We start from the raw sequence: 20,108 nt of genomic DNA on the forward strand, positions 1-20,108 counted from the left end.
CTGGTGATTGGCTTCTTTTTGGAAGTGGCTTCACTGATTCTAACCTCCTGAGTCCTATAAATAAGCCACATACCTACCCAGCATGTTATAAAGGGTCTTATACATAGTTTTGTCAGTTCATAATTTTGTAAGTTTTACAATGGGTACTGAGTGTGTTTATGTAAGGTAAACTAATTCTCGCATGTCATATGTGTTGCTATTTTCTTTCTTATGTTATTCTCTGATACTGCTGTATCTATATTATTTGCACTGCATTTCTTTTGTGAACTGACATTTGTAATCTAATTTAGACTGCACTTGTGTGGTCCTAAACGACAATAAAGTTTATCTGAATTTTTGAATCTTTGAATCTTTGTTGACAATGTCCAAATGGGGTATTGTATCAAATACCTTAGCCACATCTAGGTAGAGAGTATGCATAGTTTTCCCTTCATCCATTGTCTTAGTGACCTTATCAAAGAAGTTTACCAGACAGAGTAAGCATAACCTGCCTTTGGCAAAGCCAAACTGGGATGCATCCAGTGTCTGAGGTCTCCAATGTCTTTGTTGATAATTTCCATGATAATTCTTTCCATGGCTTTGCAAACAGGACTAGTCAAACTAATAGGTCTGCAGTTTCCAGGATCTGTAAAAAAAGGTCTTCCTTAAGAAAGGGGATTACTATCATATTCCTCCATTCACATGACACAAAGCCTGTTTTAAGACTATAGTTAAATAATGACTCTAGGGGTCCTGATAAGTTGTATTTTAGACTATTCAGAAAGCCTCCTAGGATGTTATTGGGGTGCACTGTGGCCATGTTATTATCTTTAGTGAGTGCAGTCAGTGCATGCTCCCTAGTTATAGCTGGAGGAATTATGTTTGAAGGTATTATTGGGGGATGGTTGTGGATAAAGTTGGAACTGAATTTGTCTACTAACAGGTTCTCTATATCTCCAGGCTTGGTGAACCATTGCTGTGTGCTGCCCTTGAGATTACTGATATACATAGCTGTAGAACACATTAAGCTTATCCTTCACCTCTGAGGATATGTTAACCTCAAAGTTGGCTTTCTTTGACCTAATTAACCCTCTTAGTTACCTATTTACTTTGAAGATAGAGTTTTGACCTTTATGAGAATTACCATTATTATTTTACCATATATTTTTTTCATTTTGTTGTATATCCTGTTTAATTTGGGATGCCACTAGGATGGTTTGTTTCTGGGGCTAGTTATGGGCTTACTTCTGATAGGGAGAGCACCTCTATGCAGCCATTAACACAGTTATACAAAGTTTCTGAGAGCAATTCACATAGACTGGTGTGTTCTCAGGGTTTGGAGGGGCACTGAAGTTTGACAAGCCATCACTTAATAACAGGTAATTTGCTTTGGAATAATTCCTAACTGATTTGATTTTGAAGGAGACAGCTTTATGGTCAGACCTTACTAGAGAGGATGAGACATGGGGGTGGTACATCATTCTCCCATATTTTTGAACACAAGGTTCAGTACATTGAAGCCTCTTATGGGCATGTTCATTATTTGGTCAAGGTTGTTTGTATTTATGAAGTCTAGTCTCTGTTCCTATAGATTTACAGCCCTGTAGGATTCACAATCTATAGACGGGTAATTATAGTCTTCCATGAGTAGGGTGTTAGATTGGATGGTAAGTATCTCCAGTAGGTCTAAGTGTGCATTCTGAGTGCCTTGGGACATGGACAGGGATCTATAGCTGGCTAGGATATAGTACAGGACTTAGTCACAGTGATCTTCACATGGCAGAACTGCAGCACATCATCCTGTTTGACCACCCTAAAGGTATGCTTGTTACTGATTTATATTGAGACGCCTCCACCTTTAGCCTTTGTCTGTCCAGCTACTGGTCTAAAAGTGTGAAAGGCACTGAAACCTTGCACTACCAGGGTACTCTCTTCCACTTTAATCCATGTCTCCATAACTGCACAATTGTCTATATTCTCGAGTCTGAGGATGTTTGGGAGAGAGTGTAATTTTTTGTTTAGGCTCCTGGCATTTAGCAGTAACACCTTGAGGTTCCATTGAGTTTATTTTGCTATGTCGATAGGTTTGTCACTTTGGCATTGCCTAAAAAGGCACTATAGGGATGGAGAAAGCCTTAGCCAATATTGAAAAGCCTAAATGGGAAAGATACAAACCATCCTTGGCAAAGCAACATGGTCTGTTGACCATGTCATCCCAAGCTTTTAAATATTGGATCCGATTAGAATGACACCAGAAATACAGCCAGTTGTTGAAATCAATATTTTTTTTGTTCATATTGTGGCATATCCTCAGTGGCTGTAATATGCTGCTTAGTGCCAGGCTCATACTAGCTGAAGACACATAATCAAAAGCCGCATGATGTCTTTCCTGGGAGGTACTTCTCAGATCATTTACTCCCACATGGACTATGTTGGAATCATACTGGTACATGTGGTGTAATTACCTGAGTGCATGTGGGATTTGGTGTATCCTGACTCCAAATAAGCAACAAACAGTTATGTTCTCCTTGTTCAGCCTGGTTGCAGGAGCATCAGCATATCTTGCAATGGAGTCCATTATGATGAAAGTCCTGGGAAGTGTGCTTCCTTGCCTTAGGGGCTTAGTGGTTGGGTCTCCATTGACAGTGACAGTATGTGTGGTGTTAGGTATAATTTCTTCTGTGTGCCTTTAGACTTTCAGAGGCATACCTTTGACAACAAGTGGTCTAGGTGATCTTTGTTGTTTAGGAAGATTGCTTTTAAGTGCCTTAGCATATATTAGTCTGTTTGTGTGCTTCAACAACCTGATGTGCACTTGTATGTGAGAGTTTAGCAAACAATGTAATTGAGTAATTATACCTCTTGTATACTGTGTCTGATTCTTTAAGGATTAAGTGGTTGTCAGTAGACATGAGACAATTGCTACATTCTCTCAAGATGCCCATATCCACCATGATGGCTACAGAAAAGTTAGAAAATTGCAAATCCTTAATGCCCAGCCCTTTGATTTGTGAGCTACAAGAGGGTGGTGTATTGTGGTTAGAAGACTATTAAGGGTGCTTTGTTTGTGCAGACTAATAATTGTGCTTCATTGGGGCATATTAAGCTAATCAGTATTAAATTCTACTAACTTTAATGTTTTCACAATACCGAATTCTACTAAATCTGTAGGTATTGGTAATCAAGACCCAACTAGCTACTCTAAGCTTGTTAACACACAAGGTATTTGCACTATATTGCTGCTTTACAGGTCACAATTTTATGGATCATTCTACAAAGAAGCTTTTCTTTTCTTTTTAGGTATTTGCTACTGTACAGGGCAGTACTGACCACGCAGACGTGCAAAGTTTATAGCAGCACAGAAAAACAAAGACAAGATAACAAGCCCTCGGCCCAATAAATTGACTACACTAGCAGTTCTTTTGTGTATTTCCCAGCTGAGATATACCAGGCAAACACCTCCTGCCAAAAGATAAATAAACTCAGTCCTCCTGATGTAATTAGAAATGTAATTAGAAATTAGAAATTAGAATTAGCAATGCTAACACAAATCACTTAAACAACTAGCTGGAAATCCCTTACTGAAGTTAATTTCAAGTCAGTAATAATGAGAGGAACAGCATTTTTTTTTACAAAAAAAAATTCCAGGAAAGGTACACAAATGCAGGAAACAAAAGTATTACTGAAAATAACTTATGTGATTTAGCAACTGAAGTACTTAACTTTCCCTGGATGGCACTGGATACAAGTAAAAGACTTCTGGAATGCAGGCTTGGACTACAGGCTTTCCTGAGCTCCAGTAAATTGAGCAGGAGAGAGTATGTAGTAAAGGAGGTTTATTCAAGAACAATACTGGTTTAGAAAACCAAAGAAACCATGTTGGGTAAAACCTTGGTGCAGAAATAAATCCAAATGAAAGATAAAAACTAAAAAATGCACCAAGATAACACACAGCAAAACATTTAATCACAGCAAAGTACAAAGTGGTAAGCTCTTTCACAACCGAAGTTGCTTCATCAGATCAATACTGGTTTGTTGGGTGGACACTCAGTATCACAGATCTATGGGAAACAATGGTTGGGAAGAGTACTTAAATAGCTTACACAAAAGTCTATACCAATGGAGGGGGGGAGTGAGGGACTTTGGTGATCAGATAATCATAAGAGGTGGAGTACAGAGAGACAGCCTTATAAAACAACAGCAGCAATAAAGGTGGGATCAGGCTAGTGAGAGGCATACAATCAAAGGCAACACTAAATCTCTTTCAGAAACTAGCTTAATGCGTTACTGATGAGAGGCACTTTTCTCACTATCGAACTTCTACTACAGTTTAAGGCACTAGACTATGCAGAAATCTGCCAGTTAACACTGTTTATGGGAAAAATGCAGTAATAAATGATGAAGGCACAAAGTAGGAATATGCAGTTCTGCCACACCTGTGAATTAGACTACAACACTTTGCTCCAGTATGGTTTAAAATACAAACAGATAACTTCTGAAAGTAATTCTACTTGTGAAAATAAAAGTGTAGAATAAACAAGGTCCCAGAATAATCTACAAAATGCAGTCATATGGAACAGAGCAAAAGGGTACAAACTACTATAAACTATAAGTACAATTAAATATTTAAGCAGAATTGAAATAATTAAAATAATTTAATTCTCTTTCCTTTTTTTGAAAAGCTAGTTACTCAACAGCTCCACAATGCATCAAGTCTTGGATAAAAGGTGGCAGGGGATAGCACTGTGCTGGAAACAGGAGCTAGCTACACAACTATCCAATCAGATTAAGGCAATACTGGAGATCTTTCAGAAACCTTAGCTTAATGTGTTAGTGGGGGATTGAACAGACACCGAATGCAAGCAGGTAAATTATATGTGGAATATAAAAGCATGAAAACACAAACTAGAGCAGAGACAATTCTCCACTACTGAACTTCTACTATAGTTTAAAGCACCAGACTATACAGAAATTTATCAGTAACACTGTTTATGGGAAAAATGCAGAAATAAATGATTAAGGCACACAACTAGTAGCAGGAGTAGACAGTTCTACCACAAGAGTGAATTAAACTATGTGGCCATGACTTAGCAGGGTTTAAAATACAAACTGCATTTGCAAGTAATTCTACTTGTGGAAATAGAAGTGCAGAATAACTAAAGTCTCTGAACAAAGTAACATATGCAGTCAGATGGAACACAACAGAACAATACAAAGTAGTATCACCATACAGGTGACTTACATATTTAAGTAAAATTGAAATTGTGACATCCCTACTCTAGGCCAGTGATCAAAAAGTCTCATTCCTCACCATGAACACCAGTGAGGGGCGTTCACTTGGAATAAAAATGGATACACACAGTACTTTCATATGCAACTCTCTGCACCAAGCACAATCTCCCTTAACAGCACACAAGGAACACACTCCCATCCTGAGGCTGGGGTTCCCTCTTTCTCCCTCCAGGCCCCTAAATAAGACACCCACTGACACAGTCATAGTCCTCAGCTGAGTGTTCCAAGCCAAGTCCTCCACTGCCCTCTGTGTGAAACTAGCACTCTGTGTCCCTGCTCCAGACTGTAAGGCAAGTACTGCCACCAGAACACACCAAAGCTAGTTACTGTAAGGCTCTTAGAAGAGTACCCAATTATACTAATACAAATGGTAGTGTTTGACCGATGCAGCACAGCTTTCAGAACTGGTCACAGTGTCACCAAATAAATATAAGTACTCTCAAAGGTTAAAATATTCTCTAAAAGACCAGCCACAATAACATGTTTAAATACTTTTAATAATAAATAATAAAAGAACATGAAAATACTAAATAACTATTTACAATAAATACCAGAGTTTCAATCACAGGAAATATTAAAAAGACAAACACAGACAAATAGATTCACACATATACAGAAAAACAGTACTAACTAATCTCACTATACTTTCCTGACTGATCTAAGGAATTACTATTCCCTGATTACTTACTAAAGTGAGGCAAGATAAAGTGGGTGAATGACCTTTCTTTGTCAGGTTTCAGAAAAAAGACTGCTATGCGACTTCAGTCTCATCAAGAATTAAAACATAATTTCAGCACTGGATTACAGAATGATATCACATACATCTGGTCATCTGATTCTGGTTCCCACACTACCCCCTTTACTAAAAACTGAACTAGAATCTTACACATAGGTGTTACCATATACACAGACAGATATTTGCTGATATGTGTCCTGGTTTTCACAGACATTTCATCTCTGGCTGCAATCAGCTTGTTGTGCCTGACAGAAATGAGAACCATTACCTGTTGCCCTACAGCATACTCTCTAGCTCGAGCATTCCTGTCATAACATACATTTTTCTATTGTTGGGCTTCTGACAGGTTTTCCTGGCCCAAGACGATGAGTTCCCTGAGCCTTGTTCTGAGGTTTGAACATATGCCGCAACAGACTCCTTGTGAGATTCAGACTCACTTTCCCACTCCTCATGAATTAAATCTAGAGGTCCCCTCACCCTATGCCCATACAGCAACTCAAAGGGTGAAAAACATGTGGATTTCTGGGGCACCTCTCTGTAAGCAAACAACAGATGAGGCAAATAACTGCCCCACTCCCACTTAAACTGGTCTGCAAATGCTTGTAGCATGGACTTGATTATAGAGTTTAACTTCTTAACAAGACCATTATTCTGGGGATGGTAGGGGTGGTCTTCAGGTGCTTCACCCCACAGTACTTCCACAGACAAGCCAGAAGGTCTGACATGAAATTGGCACCACTTTCAGTCAGTATTTCTTTTGGGAAACCTACCCTGCTGAAAATCTCTAACAAAGCATTTGCCACCTTTTCTGCCTCAATAGAGGACAACACCACTGCCTCAGGGTATCTTGTAGCATAATCTACTACCACTAGGATATACTTTTTCCCTGTGGAACTTGGTGTACTCAAAGGCCCCACAATATCCATAGCTACCTTTTATAATGGCTCCTCAATCACAGGCAAAGGTATCAAAGGAGCTCTCACCTTGTCTCCTGCCTTGTCTATCTTTTGGCACTGCTCACAGGTCCTGTAGTACCCTGTTACATATCTGGAAATTCTACGCCAGTAGAAGTTCTGCATAATATGTCTGTTTTTGCGTTTTATGCCCATATGACCTGCAAAGGGAATATCATGGGCTATGGCTAGAAGCACCAGATGGTAGGTTCTAGGCACTACCAACTGCTGTACCCTCTCACCTTCTAGCCCTCCCTCAGTGGTCAACTCTCTATACAGTAACCCTTTGTCCCAGTATACAGATTCCCCCTTCTCTTGAGAATCAGGTGCCTCACTAGCTACCTGCCTCAGGCCTTGTCATATAGGGCCTGAGAGCTGAGCCTGTCTCAACGCTCTCTTTGTAACCCTTCCCAGCTCCCCTTCCACAGGAAGTCTGGCATCCTCTGACAATGGTGCCTCACTGTCAGCATGGGTACTACTACTCATCTTTACCTTTGCAGTCACTCTGTCCAAGGGAACATCAGTACCCACAAGCAGCTGTGTCTCAGCTTCAGTCTCACTGCTACAGCATAGCTTCCTCCCTGAAGTAACCACCTCACCAGCTCTGGCTGCAAGTATGCAGTCTGTCTAGGTCTCCCCAGGCTACCAGACTCACATGCTTGTCTCCTAGACTGACTGTAACTGCATAAGCACATGGTACTGCCTCATCCAAATCCTTCCCTATCAGGACATCTGCATGATGATAGTTTGGTATCCCTGTTGTCTCAAGACAACCTACTATTGGCATTTTGTCTTCCCCACTTACTGGCTCTCTCACCTTTTGTTCCCCACCTTGCCTCCATGGACATCTGTATGCCACATGACCCCACTGGTAGCATTCAAAACATTTAACCCTAGGTCCTGGATGTATACCTGGACTAGTGGCTTCTCCTGCTGCTGACAGATTCTGTTGGGGCAGTCTGTGCTACTCACCATGGGTTCCTTTAGACCCATGAGCAGAACTGGTGGTCCCTTTCCTGTGCAGGGATGACCTGCTTGCTAGGTATAGGTCTCCCTTCTTCCCCAACTCATCTGAAGTAGTAGCTAACCAGATCCTCATGTCCTGAGACAAAGTGCCAAGGGCTTGTTCCCTCACCAAAAGGTCTGCCAGCCCCTCAAAAGTGGTGACCTGACATCCACTCACCCACCTATGAAAATAAGTGCTCAGTTTAGAAGCATATTCACACACACTTTCATCTGCCTTACGTCTATGCTCACAAAACGTTTTCCTGTAAGTTTCAGGTGTTAGCTTAAAACATTCTAACAAGTGATTCTTAACAGCAGTATAAACAAAATATTCACAATCAGCAAGTTTAGACAACACACTTAATGCTTTACCACGGAGTAAGGGGGCCAGGAACCATACTAAGAGCCTTTGGTCAACATTATACTGTTTACATATCCTCTCAAACATATGAATGAAACTATCAAAATTATTCCCCTTTGTAAACTGCGGAAAAAATTTACTGACCTTTTGTGCTCCTAAGGTCCAGTTACTCTCTTCCCCATTACCTTCCATGACTCTGGTGAAGAGTCAGCATCTCCTTTTCTTGCTGCCTCTGGTGCTCCTTTTCCTCAGCTTCCAGGTGTAGCAGTTTCTCATTCTCAGCCAGCAAACATAGCGGGTTCTCATTGTCCTTACTCTCTAGACACCGCAGTCTCTCTGCTGCTTCTATTTCTACATGTTTGGTTTCCAACTCAAGTCTCTTTAGCTCCAGATGGATTTTTACATCCTCTGCAGAAAGGTTGAGCTGTCTATTCCCTGAGTGTGATACATCTCCAGTGCCAGTCTGATCTTCCTCCTGGTTGCTATTTTCTGATGCAACTGTGACCAAAGCTGCAATCATGTCTGCCTTAGTCAGGTTTCCATGCACTAGTCCCCTAGCCTGGCACATCTCAGCCAGCTGGCTCCTTGTCAGCTTTCCATACTCCTCTGCTGACATGCTGCCTGCTCTCCCTGACTAACTAAGCTAACAAAAGAAATAAAACAATTGTGATCTGAACTCTGAGTATTCACTGCATGGCTGATAAAGAGTATAAAACATCTTCAGTGATAACTGTACACAAGCTACAGGAATTCACTTTACCCACACCACTACAAGCCAATTAGTATTTGCCAACCAATTAATATGTAGTGTGGATATCCCACCACTGCCAAACAATTAATATGTGACACCAGTGCACTGGCCGAGCAATCAAGGAGCCTCAATCATCACCACTAACACCAGTGAAGGGCGTCCATATAGGGAAAATGATAATAAATACACACACAGTAAAGTACAATTTCCCTTAAGAAAATACAGAGATCACAGTCAGTCTGGGGCTTGTTTCTCCCTTTCTCTCCACGTCCCCAATAAGACTTCCCACTGGCACAGCTATAGGGTCCAGATCTCAGCCTAGTGGGCAAGCTAAATTCTCCAGCACCTTCTCTGTCCAACCAGTGCTTCGTGTCCCTGCCGATGTAGCTGACACACACACACACACACACACACACACACACACACACACACACACACACACACACACACACACACACACACACACAAACACACACACACACAAACATACACTTTGAGATAGGAGTTATATGCAAACACACAGACACTCCTGGGGAAGGCTGACACAGATTCTCAAGCTGTGCCCCCTTTCTGCCCAGTCTGAAAGGTTGTACCAGCTGCCACCACCCACTAATATCAGCTACTAAAACGGCCCTTAACAAAGGGTGTCCAATTATTACTGTGCAATATTATTATCCAAATGGTAAGTGTGACTGAACAGCAAAGCTTATTGGACAGTATCACTATATACATGCAATGCACTCTAGAGCTTAAATTATCTCTACACAAAACAGCCACAGTTGAAAGGTTTAAAAATATTTAATAATAATGAATAAAAACACAAGACAATACTTCTTACTATACAGTGCTAGCCAAGAGTTCAGAGTTCCTAGAGAAATACTTAAAATAATGGAGTAGAACATTTCTGACATCACAGAAAAAACAAACTAATCTAACCTTCCTATTTCCTAGCTATATCTAAGAGAAACACTGACGCCTAAGATCCTACTTACATACATATACAGGCAGAGTAGTGAGCTGAATATTCTCAAGACAAGTGCTCAAATCCTCTCATTCTTTCTGTCCTTAAATTGATAACACAGTACCACTGATTCATTTCAGATTACATAATTTCTTTCTGGTTCCCAGGCTAACAGAACTCAGAGGTTAATAGCCCTTTTGATCTTGCAGATGGTCAGGAAGCCAGAGCAATAAAATAAATTATACATGCAAATTCTAGCCATTAACTCTGGCCTCAAAACAATAGGCAGAATGCCTTTATCTAGACATCTCGGCTCTGAGCTTTGACATCAAAGAATTGACTTATCAGCTTTGTTACAGCAGTGTGCACTTTTGTTACATTTTTGCAGTTCCACATCTAACAGCATTTCCTTCCATTTAAGAGAACAAGCCTGTGGCTTACATTAATATTAACAAATGTCAGAATTATCTGCAACATTCTATCTGGCTAGGCTGGCAGCCTTCACCTATCTTCACAGGTATAACTACACCTATGAAGTATTTGAGTTGTTTCCAGTCTCTTAGTCTGTCATCATCGAATCTTATATTAGTGCATGAAACCCATTTTAGCCCTAATGAACTTGATAAACTGGGAAAGTTTGATTTTAAGGGGTTCGCACCTGCCACTAATTCTTCAGGTAAACTGAATTTGGTTACTATACTACATACAAGATGAAATGTCTCGTTAATCCATAAACATCGTTACATATATTAGAGTGTCTCTTACTATTATTAAGAATATATTATATTTCAGAAAAAAAAGTTCTCGTAAATTCATTTGAAAGTACTTTAGTACAAGTTTTTTTTCATAAGTTTTACATAAAAATAGTTAAAATGTCACTTGAAAAATTATATTGCCATTATTTTCTGTTATCCATAGCTCACATGTCACCCTTGCTATGAAGGTTAAGAGAAAACAAGTTCTATACAGAATCCCAGATGGTATTACATGTCAGCCTAGTTAGAAAAGTAAAGGTTCATCCAAGCTTTGAAATTCTCAGGCAGCTTTATCTCAATGTAGCAAAAACAGTGGTTGTACAAATCCTCAGGCAGCAATTTCTTCTTCAATAAATCTATCATAAGTCCTCCCTCACAAAACAAATTACATTTCTTTCCAGCTACATTATCCCAGTGAAAGTTTATGATGCTCTTAGAAGGATAAAGTCCAACTACTCTCTTTGAGTGAGCAGATACCCATGGACCTACAGCTCTGTTACATAATGTAGTCTCTTCAAGTAAAAATCCCAACTTATATTATATTAACCCATTGTCCATCATGCAACTGAGGTGCTCATTGATGCCCATTGGTACATGGCAGATGGGACACACACAAACTATTTTGGGTGTCAGTTTTGTGTCATTTCCCTGTGATTCTTCAAGGTGAGACACCATCGCTGGAGAAGGACAAGAACAGTGCTCCTTCTGAGCACAGAGGTGGTGAGTGGAGGAGACAAAAATCTCCTTCATAAGGATTACAGCCAAAGGCTACTGCAGGAGGGCTTTCAAGTTCCTAAGTACAATACTGAAGCCTAGAATAGTTTAGCCCAGGCTGTCACCCATGCCACTGGCATCCCATGCCCAGGGGGACAGTAAAGTGACATGAGATGACATAATACTTACCTCCCAGGTTGATGGGAAGTAGGAGTTGCACAGCAGTCCCCACCTATGTACTGTGTAAGTAGATATTTTCCTAGTTATCGATACAGCTTGCCATGGCATGCCTTCCAAAAATATAATACAGTGCTCTGTTTGTCACTATAACCCCTGCAGGTATTGCAGTGAACAGTCAGCTGTACAGGTGGAGACTGGAACACCTAAGAGAGGACCGAGGTGAGTAGCTATGCTTCAGAATATACATCTTTTAATATTAAAATCTGTATAGATGCATGTCCATACAGTATGCCTTTCATAAATCATGGGCATTTCTGTGATGCATTCCATGGTTCAAAGGTAGCAAAATGTTTAATGTTATTTGTGTATGTCTGCAAGCATCCTGCTATAAACCTGGACAAGTGGGTCAAGATGTTATGGCTGTGTTCCCACATTGTGGTAATGCCGGTGGGTTCTGTTAGCCCTTGTACTTTGTGTTCTGATTATTTTTCAGTTGAGGTGTCTCCCTCAAAAGTAAACTGCAGAATTAGACAGAGAAAAAAAAAATATATATATACATGTATATATAAGCTATATTTTGTGGCTGTGTAAACATTTGTGTCACAGAAAATCTTTGTTAATATACTTGTTTCCTTTACTTATAATGAGTGAAGGAAATGTATATCTGAGTAGCATTTTCTCATCCCTGTGTGTAAAGTTGTCTCAGATATCCCATTATTGTGCTTCATGTTACAGAGTCCTGTTAGCTTGACCAGGTAGCTCATTATGATAATCATTTGCCTTTCTGAAAGCAGGAGGTGATGTTGGCTGTGGTTTCAGATCCCCCTCTCATTTGTCTGTGGTAACAGCTAACTTAGATTGTGAAGTATATTTGTTGTACACTGTATTATGTGTAGCTTAACCATACGGCAAATGCATATCAGCTTTATTTTTTTCTATGTATTTCTCTCTTCCCCACCATATTTGTCATTATCCTTTCTATTACATACTTTTTTTCTTATCATGTTGGTTCTCTCCATTTATTTAATTATTCAATGCAGTAGTATCAAGGCCTGTACCAGCCCTCATGCAGGGCCTCTTGGTTCCCCACAGGTTGCAGCAACAGCAGTGTATCTGCTACCATCATCACCAGAAGCACCCAGCATATCTGATTTTAAGCATCACCACCTGCCAACCTATACCTCCCACTCCAGGTACCCCTGAACCAGATGTTGGGACTGTTGTACATTTCAGTAGCAGTGCTAGTGGAGATGATGACTTCTTCACCCATTGCCAGCTGCCAGATATTATGGAGGAGATAAGTGATAGAAGATTAGATGCCTGAATTGTCCAGATGGCGATCCTCCTCCAACAACTCCTTGAATCACGTCCCTGTTCAAGTCTTTCTCCACTATATGAAATGGGGCACAGTGGTAATGGTACCTAGGGAGGTGAGTAATCTCCCCCTAGTTTACAACTGGTGAGGCATGAAGCTGAGGAACCCCATTCTATTCCCTATCCTGGTATTCCCCTCCAATTTGTGTGAATGCCCACCTCTTTTCATTGTACAATCCTTCTCTCAACACCATCCTCCCCTGTGTTTATCTTATGTCTCCATTATGCCAATGTGTTCACTTACTCCCAATGTATCACCACACAATCTCATTCTGTCTTATCTGTCTTCCCCTACTAACACAACTAAGTCTTATCTTCCACTTACTTCCTTCCCCAACTTACCTTCCCTTTATGACCCTTTATGAATGAAATATGGTCAACTATCCCCAAAAAAATTCTCCCCAGTCTTTCACATCTCCATCCTGCTCATTCCTTAGTGGTTAGCTTTATGTCCTACCCTCTGCTTGCTTTCACTTTCAGTCTCTGTCTTAAAGTCTCATTTTCATCCTTTAATCTGGTCAAAGAATAGATCGACACTTCTCTCATGTGTCCATGTAAGACTTTCATATCTTACTCCTTTTCTGCTTTACTGCGAGTGGCATATTATGAAGAGCACCTCCAAAGCCCACATACAGCAGATGAGCACTGGTATTGCTCAGCAGCTGACATAAACAAAACTGGATATGATTGCCACATTTGAGCAATTCTATTTCCAAAATATTACACTGTCAACTATAAATATGGCTTGTGAATTTACACCACAAAGATTCTATCTTGAGGAATCACTGTTGGAGATTGTATTCATTCATTCTGCTAGTGTGGGGCACACAAGTACTGTGTGTTACACTGAAGGCTTTTGTTTGACTGCTACTACAGCTCAACCTGTAATTGGAATGCCTTGGAAAACACAAATGGTGATTTTTTTTTTGTTCACCTCCCATAGTAGTTGCATATGAGAACATCATTCCTAAAGTAGGGTGATGTTTATATGACCTATGTATTACAGTACAGGTACAGCGGACAGACTCTGATGATGTTATCACTTTTGTTATACTTTTCTCCTTCACATCCATATATGTTTTGTTCTATTTTTTTTTCCTTTCAGATATTTGATGTTGATATGAAGCAGCATCCAGACCAACACACCTGCCACCATGAAGGTCTGTTGCACAACCACCACCGCTGGCTACTACACTGTGTTTGTTTGTCTGGTCCTACTACCTACACTAATCCTCCTACCTTAATCTTAATTCTCTTACTATCTTCCCCATCTTCTCTTCTGTGTATCTATATTGCCATCTCTATCTATCTATTTATCAACACCTAGTCAAACGGACACAATTCTGACACGTTTGGTCAACACCATTTTGTTGACAAAGACAGGTGGTTGAAAGGTGTGTGAGATCAACAGTCCCTGGGTAGGGAAATATTCCATTTCCCCGGGGAATGGGTGATCTGGAGTTACTACATATAATTAGCATGGGGTATGGGGAGTGTAGGGGGTCTTGCCTTCCTACAAAGCACTTGTCATTGATTTACTCTGCTCCAAGGTAATCTTCAGAACATGTGCAGAACATGTTAATATTTGATCATTTCACATTTTGACACTGATCTCCTGGGCATCACCATTGTGTCCATTCAATCAGGTTTCCAACATACATATATATCTTTGGTTATATATCTTTGGTTTCAAAAACATGTAAGGACAGAAGCCTCCTGCCTCTGAAATTCCCCCACATAACTTCCTTTTCTTGCTGCCACTGTGCAAAACAGATCACACCGAGCGATCTTTAGGCTCATGCACGATGGAAAGGCACTGCAGCTTGTGCTTCCCTGTAACTGCACCTTACTCCTTCATGCGCATCTTGCAGTTCATGCTGCAGTTGCAGGAAGAATATTTAATGAACTACTAGTTGTACACACTTCTCTAGCTGCATTCATTATTAATTAGCATGAGAGCTTGCATGCACAGTAAACAGAACAGGACTATCTGATGCAATGCTTCTGAATCCCAGGTACTTTGCACATAATGGCTTGCAGTTCTCACTGCCCCAAATAATTCTGCTCCGGATACTGTCACTGAGTTCTATGTTATTATTAATGTCTGCATTAATAAATATGTACTCAAAATCACAAATATACAGGAAGAGATAAAATGTTCAGCAATAAAAAGAGGCACTTCTTAGCTTTCAATGATTACCCTCATTATATAAACATATATATTAAATAAAATGCAGAGATTTATTTTCCTTTGAAATATTCATGATCTAACTACAGTAAACTCTCAGTTAATCATAACCCAAACAACTGGCAAAAAGAATTGAAGAAATACAGTACAATTTTCATGTGTTGCACTTTCTCTGCTCCCCCAACCCCCCCCCCCCCCAAGCAGAAACATACTTTATTTTTTCAGAGTTTTAAAAAGGAAGACAGGAATAAATTCCCTCTCTCCCCAACCTGAGAATAAGTCAAACCAAACAAATAGTTAACTGAGAGTTTACCATATGAAGAACTGAGCATGGTCTGGGAAAAATGTGAATGTAACTGATTACAGCAAACAGTCATGTGATTACCCAACTATATATATATATATATATATATATATATATATATATATATATATATATATATATATATATGCATGAGGATATTACTGCTCACGTTTTATACAACTGCATGAAACACAAAATATTGTGCCTCTTCATCAGGGATTAATAAATCTGAAAAAAAAACACATCTAAACCCAATGATCACAACTGTAAACTGTGCATTCACATTTATGATTATCACTTGTGTTAAAAACAAAAATTATATAAAGTGGATTTTTAAACAGACATTAATATCCAATCTGAGAAAAAAGTACTGACCAGGGGCAATGAGACCCGTTTGTACCATACCTCCTGTGGTTTTCCATTAGATCATAAGCCTTAACAGGGTGCAGTTTTTTTTTTAATTATTATATGCCACACACCCATGTGAACTGCTTGACATTGACAAAGAAACTAGGTAAGAAGAGAAAACCCATTTTAAAAGTGACATACAACACTATTCCATCTTACAAGAAAGACCTAAAGTTGTAATGTCCATCTTACAAAAACATGGAAAGAGTCCAGGCCTAAATAACAAGATAGTACAGTTGTATAAGTTGAATTTACCATAACAGTAGATGTTTGATTGATCATTGCTGCAGTAGACTTAGCGAAATGGGTTATATCCTGCAAAGTAAGTAACAACTGTCCAGCTTCCTAAACTTTCACATTCCCAAACTGTCAAGCAGCTTGAGCTGAGATGACTAAAAGACAAGTTTGGGTACAAAGCCCTTCAGATCTTTCCTGCCAGCAGAAAGGAGGAGGCTAAGCCCTAAAAGGACTGTAGGAAAACAAAGCATAAATGTCCACACCCTGGCATAAAAACATGTCGAAAAACAAGGGTGAGGGATGGAGCAGCCACTGCAACAGCCATCATTCAAATATCTAATGTTATGGTGAGTTCAGCCTGAACAACTGTACTATGTTTATCATATTGATCACTTTTGCAGTAGCCTAAGCTATATGGGTAGAGTGCCACAGCTAACTATACATGGGAGGTGGAAGAGTAGTCCAGGAACCTCTGGAGAATGTCCTAGCAAAGCCTGATCTAGACCTAGACAAGTAATCAAGCATATATTGCTTTGCAAGAGTATGTACAGAGGACAAAGTACCACCTTCTAGAATATTTCTAGAATCCACCCCTTTCCAGAAAGCTACAGATAAATTCAAAGCACTGGTAGATAGGGCCTTTAGCCTGCCTGGAATAGATTTGTTATGGTGAACATAACAAAAGGTAATAGCCGTAGACAACCACGTAGAAATAGTCTATTTTGACACAGGTTGTCCTTTATTCTTATCTTCACCAGAAATCCACAACTGATCCAAAGATCTGAGAGATATAGTTCTATCAAGATAGTACCTGAGTTGTTTGTGGATATCCAAGGTATGGAATATCTTTTCTCCCTCATTTTTAGATTCAGTAAGAAAATGGCGAGATGGATCGTTTGGCTTAAAGAAACCTTGAATACCACTTTACGCATAAAAGAAGGATTAATTCTCAAGGAAACAGTGTCCCTATGGCAATTAAGGTAGGGTTGACTCACTATAACAGCTTGCAACTCAGATAACTTTCTTGCAGAGGTCAGAGCAATCAATAGAATTGTTTTTCATGTTAAGAACATCAAGTCAGCAGATTAGTTACTTCAAATGGTGCAAGTGTTAGCTTCTTTAACACAAACTTAAGATCCCAAGGAGGGGCCACCAACTTATTTGGTGGCCTCTTATGCAAAACCCCATTGGCCTCTTATGCAAAACCCCTTTCAAGAATATGTTGACATGAAACTGCATTGAAAGAGGAGGATCTATGAGCAGACATGTTGAAATGGATCATAAATGAACCTTAAGAGATGAATAAGAAAGGCCATAAGATGGCAACTCACACAAATATTATAAATCAGAGAACAACTAGCCCTGAATGGGTACTGATTATGTCACTGGCACCAACTAGAACATTTTTTTCATTTGTTAATGTACAACTTTCTGGTAGCAGGCTTTTTTGTCTCCATAAACAGGTGCCTAAAAGAAATTAAGACCTTATCATCCATCACTCAATTGAAAATGATTGCTGTCAGAGTGTATCAAACACCCCTGTTTTTGTTTGAATAGATCCAGTAAATGAGGAAGCTCGTAGTAATTGTCCCTACCCATTTCCAAAAGAAGGGAGAACCACAGCTGCCTAGACCAGAATACTGTCACCATAATGATTCTGAGGGATTCATTCTGAATCTTCAAAAGTACCCTGGATATCAGTTGAATAGGTTTAAACACATGCAGGAATATTCCCCTCCAAGGAAAGAAAAATCATTTGTCTTCAAGGCCTTCTTGCAAAGAGTCTTGGAACTGAATCTTATCAGTTGATTTTTCAAAGAAGACACAAAAAGGTCTACATGAGGAACTCCTCACCACTTTGAAGATGTCCCGAGGCCAAAGGTGTTTCAGAAAGTTGAGTGTCTTGATCAGGCAAGCACCTCCTAGATATTTATGTGCCTGCAACTGTCCTTGGTGTCCACACCCCTGCACTTTTATCTCTCCTGAGACTGCTACCCAAGCAAAGTCTGAAGCATATGTGGTGACTGACTGCTTTGGTGCAAGGAGGGAGAAGGGGAGACCTGCATTTAAGGATATCTATTGTCTCCACCAAAAGATTTCTATTCTGACAAATCACAGCACTGGAATTTGAAAAGATAAAAGGTGTTGATGCTGGCACCAAAGAGATTTCAGATACCACTGTATTTTTCTCATTCAGAGTCTGGCCAGTGGTATAATGAGAATTATAGATTCCATGAGATCCAAAACCTTGTTATATTCCCTTACAGTCACTAAAGTTTGAGTGTAAAACCTTATAAAGATATCTAAATAAAGATCTATTTTTTTTCCCTGTGGAAGAAAAGCTCTTTGAATTGAGGTGTCTAATTGACATCCCAGGAACACAGTCCTGTATGAAGGAGTCAAGAAACACTTCTGTTCTCTTAGAATCCCACCTTGCATAAGAGATCTCTCAACAAAGACGAGATTCCTGATTTGAAAAAGGCTCTGTAAAGATAAGCAGGTCATCTAAATATTAAAAAATGTGGATATCCTGTAGCCTACAATGAGCTATAACTGGAGCTAGACACTTTGTGAACACTCTTGGTGCAGTGGAAAGTCCAAAGGTTACGGTAAAAAACTCATAATGTGATCCAGACATACAAAACCTTAAGAAACATCTGAAGTCTGGATGAATACGGATGTGATGGTATGCCTGTTTTATGTCTAGTGCTAGCAGGAAACTTGAAAGACGAAGAAGAGGTAAAAAGTTGTGAAGCAACAATTTTGAATTAGGGCACTATCACAAACAGGTTTAGGAATTTCCTCCCACTGCCATCTAAAATCTTGATGAATGGAATTCAGAACCCATTTGTTTGAAGCAATCTGTTGCCAAAGAGGAAAAAAAGGATATTAAGATGCTCTTAAAGATGAAGGGGCCAGGGTAGGAGTTGGTCACAAAGTCTGTTGAATAGTCAAGAAGACATTTTGCAAAATATGCAGACAAACGTAATTTATTAAAGACTTCTTGAAGTGCGAAAGATTACATACACTTTTCGTCAGGGCTCCTGCCCCAACTTCCTCAGAAAGAACACTAACCAACAGTTAAATTACGCTATATATATATATATATATATATATATATATATATATATATATATATATATATATCAATTACTCAATTAACCTATTAAATAAAATTTTTAAACTTTTAGAGTAACATAAACTTCGTTAATAAATTTGATCCTAAAAATCTAATAAACTAAATGTGTAAGTATAATTGATATATAATTTATATAAAAACAATATATAAACTTAATGTTTTCTCAAAATCAAATCTGCATGTGTATATACATAGTAAACGGTACCTATAGTACAAATATAAATATGTTCATATATATATGGTATGCATATAAAGTATATGTATATGTATAACAACATCGTGAATCTAAGAAAAACAATGTTATTCAATATTCTCTATGCATTTCTTATGCACTATGTCCTACACTAATAAACAATGCTCAATAAATATTACTATGAGATTAAAAAAAGGGTTTTAAATAGGGCTTTAAATATAATCTAGAGGAACCTACAAGTGAACCATGAATATTATTATTCGTGAATGCATCCAAACTATAAATGTGTATAAAATCAATGACTTTTACACAATTTATGATACAATTAATAATACAATTTACAATTACACAAAAAAATATGTATACTTTAAGTTAAATTCATGTGTTAAAACCTTAACATTTTTTTTAAAAAAGCTATACAAAGTTATATAAAATATGTAAACTATGTTGGTTTAGCATAGACAAAAACATATACAAATAACATATTGTGTTAGCACTAATACAATACATTACCTCTCCAGGTTTTTTAGTCTTAAAATACATTTAAGAGAACACATTTCATTTATACCAGGTGGCCT

Source organism: Protopterus annectens, chromosome 1.part1 (genome assembly GCF_019279795.1).
Source record: "Protopterus annectens isolate FY-2018-M chromosome 1.part1, PAN1.0, whole genome shotgun sequence".
Taxonomy (NCBI): Eukaryota; Metazoa; Chordata; order Ceratodontiformes; family Protopteridae; genus Protopterus; species Protopterus annectens.